This window comes from Nansenia antarctica (genome assembly GCF_963989245.1).
Source record: "Nansenia antarctica genome assembly, contig: SUPER_7_unloc_1, whole genome shotgun sequence".
Lineage (NCBI taxonomy): Eukaryota > Metazoa > Chordata > Actinopteri > Argentiniformes > Microstomatidae > Nansenia > Nansenia antarctica.
In genome coordinates this window covers 269,896-277,395 of record NW_027663473.1, presented here as the reverse complement: position 1 = coordinate 277,395, position 7,500 = coordinate 269,896, and positions in this window count along the sequence as shown.

Genomic DNA, 7,500 nt, shown 5'->3' with positions numbered 1-7,500 from the left:
CGCCTTGAGACGTGACAGACACACCACCTGTATGCCACACTACTGTTACCTGTGTACTACCTGTACCAGTGTTGCCTGTGTACTACCTACCTGCTACACACACACACACACACACACACACACACACACACACACACACGCGCGCGCATTTGAATACTTTATTTGGTTCCACAAATTATATTACACAAACAGGGAATCAAATATTTCGGGGCTAAGCAGCACTGAACACTCAAGGGTACACATAACACCTCCTTCTCCACACGGCCAAGCTGCCAATGATAGCTGAGACAGAGCAAAATTTGGCAACCTGTTTGGCCTTTCTTTTAGACATTGCAGCAATTCTCAGACCCCTCATGGTGCATTTATATACATGGCCCAGACTTCCAAATACAAGTATGCTGAATTTACACTTGTACCCAAAGCTGGTTATCGTACTAAGTAGTGGTTGGTATTTGATATACTTGTCCTGGAAAGTCTGGTCCATGTACAGGTCAAAGGGGCAGCCTACTTCTACAATCAGCACCTCCTTGTGGCTGGTGTCAACAAAGACAACATCAGGTGTATTTGGGATGTTGGCAAAAACGTCATTGGTAAAACCAAACCACTCTGGTAACACTCTGGCATGCTTGTACATAGCTGCGCTAGATGGTAAGATGTTTTGTACTGTATCAGACACAATGTCCACAATACGGTCATGACGAGCTATGTACAGGTGTTTGTATGCATTACATCCATTTGTTATGTGTGCAATGGATTCTAGGTGTTGTGAATCCTGATGGTTTAAACAGAATGGACTGTGAGTGTGGGGATACCAGGTGGACAGATTGTACTTGGTCGGTAATACCTGCAGTCTTGCTTTGATGGTGAATTTCAAAACATCCTCACCAACAGCGGCGTTCTTAAACACTGAGTGTGAGACTGAGTGGTCAGCGAACTCCAAACAGGCTAGCTTTCCCTGTAGTCTGAGTCCACACCAGTGCTGCCTGATCTCAGACTGCTTCAGGCTGAGCAGAACCCTCCTTGCAGAGTCTCTGTGCAGTCCGATAGTCTCTTCCTGCGGTGTTGAGACACATCGAGAGACACAGACACACAAGCATACTATTTCAAACGAATATTGCTGCTACTGTATTCAACTTCCCATTCCACTATTGTTGTTGTTTAATAATTTATCATTGTTGAACTGTTGAGGAGCTAGCTTCAGCCGCCAGCATTTCATTATTGTTCATATAACTCCTATTTTAGAGACTCTACACTGGCTTCCTGTTAAGTTCAGAATAGATTTCAAGATCCTTCTGCTTGTTTATAAAGCTCTCACTGGCACAGCACCAGAATATCTGAAAGATCTTTTGCTAGCATATCAGCCCAATAGAGCTCTCAGGTCTTCTGACGCTGGTTTTCTCTGTGTACCACATGTACAAAGGAAGAGATTTGGTGAGGCTGCATTCTCATTTCATGCATCCAGATTGTGGAATGCACTGCCAGTTTACATTAGAGATGCAACCTCAGCAAATATGTTCAAGTCAAGACTAAAAACCCATCTTTTTAATATTGCCTTTAAATGACTAAATAATTAAATTATGATTATATAATGATTGGAGCACTTTGAGGGTAAATAGTGATATAAGAACATGATATAAAAAACATGACAATGATAGTGATAGGTACAGTAAGGCATGTACGGTAGTTTAGAGATATATACAGTTATGAGCTAGGTACAGTTAAGGTAGCTTATGTACAGTATGTAATGTGCAGATGTATAAAAAGAGGGATGACTGAGGGGGGAGGGAGGGAGGTCTAGGCCTATTGCTTTGTAGTTTGGTCCTCATAAAGCATATGACAGCCTGCATTAGAGGCAGGAAGAGCAGCAGCATGTGACAGCCTGTTATAGAGTCAGTCAGAGCAGCAGCATGTCATGTGAAAGCCTGTTATAGAGTCAGTCAGAACAGCAGCATGTCATGTGACAGCCACTTAAACGCGCGCACACACACACACGCACGCACGCACGCACGCACACACACACACACACACACACACACACACACACACACACACACACACACACACACACACACACACACACACACACACACACACAGTGAAAAAAGCCCAGACACTCATCATTTGGGATGTGTTTATTTGTAACAGTAATACATGGTGGAATACATAAATCAAGAGAAAAGAAAAAAAATCGTCTAAAAATCCACTGTAGAATGTTGTAGTCATAAAGATAAAAATAATGTGTCAATTTACATTAAGAAACCGTTAGCTGAGGTAAAGTTAAAATAGGTCTAGAAATGTTATGTACTTAAACAGTAATGTTTCCCTTTTTATTCCATATCTTTCCCCTTTCGATTTTTCAAATGTTTAGTTCATCTTTATTCTTTAGTCCAACAGAGTCTTACATGAAATGGAGACTCTGGCCATAAAATAGGGAGTCATTGGCATCACAGTTGATGTAATACTAGCAGAGACTGCAGCTTGACAGACAGACAGGGAGACAGACAGACAGACTAGGGGTACAGAGAGGTGTATCGGGGCTGGGGTACAGGGTCTGGGTCTGGGTCTGGGGTACAGAGAGGTGTATGGGGGTACAGGGTCTGGGGCTGGGGTACAGAGAGGTGTATGGGGGTACAGGGGCTGGGGTACAGAGAGGTGTATGGGGGTATACAGGGTCTGGGGCTGGGGTACAGAGAGGTGTATGGGGGTACAGGGTCTGGGGCTGGGGTACAGAGAGGTGTATGGGGGTACAGGGTCTGGGGCTGGGGTACAGAGAGGTGTATGGGGGTACAGGGTCTGGGGCTGGGGTACAGAGAGGTGTATGGGGGTACAGGGTCTGGGGCTGGGGTACAGAGAGGTGTATCGGGGTACAGGAGCTGGGGTACAGAGAGGTGTATGGGGGTACAGGGTCTGAAGAGGGAGGACTGTAATAAACAAACAAACAGACACCAGGGCTGAAGAAGAAAATAAAAGCAGAAAGAAATCTGAAAACAGAACAACATGTTGCTATTGCTTGGGGACCTGTCTAGAGATTGCATAACTGAAGCCTGCCTATTTTATGGCCCAGAAATCCAGTGGACAGAATGGTTGTTGTTGTTGTTGTTGTTGATGTTGGTGTTATTATTCTCATCATTATTTACAAAATGCGTGTTTGGTAAACCAACGATCATCAGATGCCTCTTTTTAAAGCCTTTGTCGACTCTATAATCGACGATAGAGCTGAACCCCCAGCGGCTTGGATTGACTTATAAAATAAAAATTCTTCAATTTTTCAATTTTGTTTTCTTCTTTTTTTTCTTTTTTTTTCATTTTAATCCGTATTGTACAAAAGCTATTAGAGAATGAACAGTTCAGAATCACAGAATCACTTTTTCCTTTTTTTCGCCACGTCCCACACCGCTCACGGTGCTGCTCTCGTCCTGTTCCTCCTCAGAGTCCATCTGGGAGGAGACATGTTGGCAAAACACTTGGTGTGTGTGTGTGATCACTGTGTCTGTGTGTGTGTGTGTGATCACTTGGCATGTGTGTGTGTGTGTGTGTGTGTGAGCAGCTCCAAGAGAGTCTGTTTCTGCATAGTGATCCAGCAGACGCTCACATGAAGGGGTTATGAGACACCCAAACCGACCAATCGGATGCTGTGATCCCGGTCAGACCAGTCCTGATAGGCTTGTTAGAGTCTGGGATCCGCCCACAGGATCCGTTCAGTACAGAGGGGCTGATTTTGTCCATTTATACTGGAGAGACGGTCACTCTGTGTGTGTATGTGTGTGTGTGTGTGTGTGTGTGTGTGTGTGTGTGTGTGTGTGTGTGTGTTGGGGAGGGAGGCAGCAGGGGAGGGGGAGGAGAGGGAGCGCTGTGTGTGTGTGTGTGTGTGTGTGTGTGTGTGTGTGTGTGTGTTCCCTCTGGGGAGGTTGTTAGCCAGTGGAGAGAAGAGACGGGTCAGCCAGGCAGCTGCTGCTGGACAAGAGTACCACACACACACACACACACACACACACACACACACACACACACACACACACACACACACTGACACACATACACACGCGAGCGCGCACACACACACACACACACACACACACACACACACACACACACACACACACACACACACACACACACACACACACACACACACACACACACACACAGCTAGGAGCCCGTCCTCCCCAGGGCTGGTCTGTGTGTTCCAGTGTGTCTTCATCTCTTCCCTTTGTTGATCTGGGCGTACAGAGGGTCCTTCCCCTGCAGAGACACCAGGGAGCACGGTTAGCTTAGCATTAGCATTAGCATGCACACTCACTGTGAATGGAACCCCTTAGCATTAGCGTGCACACTCACCGTGAATGGAACCCCTTAGCATTAGCGTGCACACTCACCGTGAATGGAGCCCCTTAACATTAGCGTGCACACTCACTGGTGCTAGTAATAGCTAAAGATGCTAACCTACAGAGTTGGGTTGAATTGTCCCATTTCAATGCGGCCCCCTTCAACAGTCATTTTACCTATGAGGACTTTTCCTTCTCCTGGATTCTCCTCCTGAACTGAGGTGAACATGACTGGAAGCCTTGCCTGGTCACTTCCTGCTCTGAACACCAGATGGCAGTAGAGCACTGCTGTAGATAGGAGAGACGCGGTGTATGTATGTATGTGAGTGTGTGCGTGTGTGTGTGTGTGTGTTTGTGTGTGTGTGTGTGTGTGTGTATCTTTCTTCTAAAGCCCCTCCCTCCTGACTCACATCATCGTACCAAGTAGTGTGTAAGGTGTGTGTAGGGTGTGTATAATGTGTGTGTAAGGTGTGTATAAGGTGTGTGTAGGGTGTGTGTAATGTGTATTTAAGGCTCCCCCCTCCTCCTCCTCTTCCTCCTCCTCTTCCTCCCCCTCCTCCTCCTCCTCTTCCTCCCTCTCCTCCTCCTCTTCCTCCCCCTCCTCTTCCTCCCCCCCCCCTCCTCCTCCTCTTCCTCCCCCTTCTCCCCCTCCCCCTCCTCCTCCTCCTCCTCCTCCTCCTCTTCCTCCCCCTCCCCCTCCTCCTCCTCTTCCTCCCCCTCCTCCTCCTCTTCCTCCCCCTTCTCCCCCTCACTGATCTGTACAGGGGTTGAAGAGGGTTTTTAATTAATACAAATGGCCAGGCAGTCATTAATCCTGGCAGGCTGTTATTAACTGATGAGAACACAATCGTTAAATATGTCCCTGTGAGGGGCAGAGGGCCAAGAGGAGGCATCACTGAGCCAGGGGGGGCTGAAAATGGCAGGGTAACTACAGTGTGTGTGTGTGTGTGTGTGTGTTGGAGCTTGTTGTTGACATTTCTCCTAAAGCAAATTAGAGAGTGTGTGTGTGTGTATGTGTATGTGTGTGTGTGTGTGTGTGTGTGTGTGTGTGTGTGTGTGTGTAGGGGTGTGTGTGTGTGTGTGTGTGTGTGTATGCAGCACTTACCATCGGATGTTCATGTACAGCGCCTTCGGAAAGTCTTCAGACCTGTTCACTTTTGTATGTTGTTGTTTTATGTTGTTGTGTTATAGACTCAATTTAAAATGGATTGAATTCAAATAATTTGCCATTAATCTACGTACAATACCCCAGGAAGACAAAGTGAAAACATGTGTTTTTTTTAAATACCTCATGTACAGACTCTCTTCGTGCTGTGACACTCTTAACATTAGCTAAAATGCAAAAATAATGTCATCAGCAAATCACTTAGTCAGTTGGATTGAGTCCATCTTAATGCAAGGATAATAGTTCATCTAGTTTTGGATTCATATCTAGAGATGGTGCAGAAACTGCATTGCAAGTGCTAGAGGTGCACTCAACTTAATGCTCTGTAGTAAAACCAAATCAACACATTCTCTGCTGTATCACTTGAATTCATTGTTGCAAATACAATTATGGATATGGATTATTTTTGGCCACTTGGTTATAGACCAATTTTGTAGAGTGAGTCTGAATACTTATGTACATGAGGGTTTTGGTATTCAGTATACATTTACTGAAAATATATTCGCTTTGTCATTCTGGGGTATTGTGTGTGGATTGGACGTCAAATTATTGTAATGTAATCCATTTGAAATGGAGTCTATAACACAGCAACATGGGGACAAAGTGAAGGGGTCTGAATCCATTCTGAAGGCACGGTACGTTGCACACAAGTCGTGAGCTTAGAATTATAAGGTTCTGTCTCCGTTTAGGGTAGTTCAGAGATATTGAGCGTCAAAGGTTTTACATTCCATTATGTTTTGTGAGATGGAACCTTTGTATTTGAGTAATTACTAACTCAAAAATGTTTACATTTTAAAAATAACACCACACAGGCATTAATAAACACCTAATGGATCAGATTATGTAAAAAACTCAATTTTGACAAAAATATATAGAATATATTTTTGAGAATATAGAACCATATAATTCTAACGTCACGAAGTTGCACTAGCCGGGATAAAAAAGTTTTTTCCAACTGTGCCTTTGGTTAAAAACCCTCCTTTTCTACAACATACATGTTGGATGTCTCCTACAGCGATGCATATTTAATAAGTCTCATCTGTCTCTGCGTGGAGGACTGTCTCTCCTCCAGAGCTGCTGTCCTACACCATGCATACATCATCGTCCTGTTACAATAGATGTCTCACTGCATTATACATCCAATTACACCATACATCATGATGAATTACACATGAGCACACACACATGCATATCTCACATCACATCCTATTACCCTACATGTCATATGAGTTCACGGACCGTGCATGTGTGTGTGTGCATGTGTGTTTGTGTGTGTGGTGCGTGTGTTTGTGTGTGTGTGTGGTGTGTGTGTGAGTGTGTGTGTGTGTGGTGTGTGTGTGTGTGTGTGTGTGTGTGGTGTGTGTGTTTGTGTGTGTGTGTGTGGTGTGTGTGAATGAGTGTGTGGGGTGTGTGTTTGTGTGGTGCGTGTGTTTGTGTGTGTGTGTGGTGTGTGTGTGTGTGTGGTGTGTGTGTGTGTTTGTGTGGTGTGTGTGAATGTGTGTGTGGGGTGTGTGTGAGTTCATCTCAGGCAGGCAGAACACGATGAGAGCACAGTGTATGATGTTTATGATGTGTATGATGTTTATGATGTTTATGATCTTTGTGTATGCTGTGTATGACGTCTATGATGTGTATGGTGTGTATGATGGCGTATGATGGTGTATGATGGCGTATGATGGTGTATGATGGTGTATGATGGTGTATGATGGTGTATGATGGTGTATGAAGGTGTATGATGGTGTATGATGTGTATGATGGTGTATGATGGTGTATGAAGGTGTATGATGGTGTATGATGTTTATGATGTTTATGATCTTTGTGTATGCTGTGTATGACGTCTATGATGTGTATGGTGTGTATGATGGCGTATGATGGTGTATGATGGTGTATGATGGTGTATGATGGTGTATGATGGTGTATGATGGTGTATGAAGGTGTATGATGGTGTATGATGTGTATGATGGTGTATGATGGTGTATGAAGGTGTATGATGGTGTATGATGGTGTATG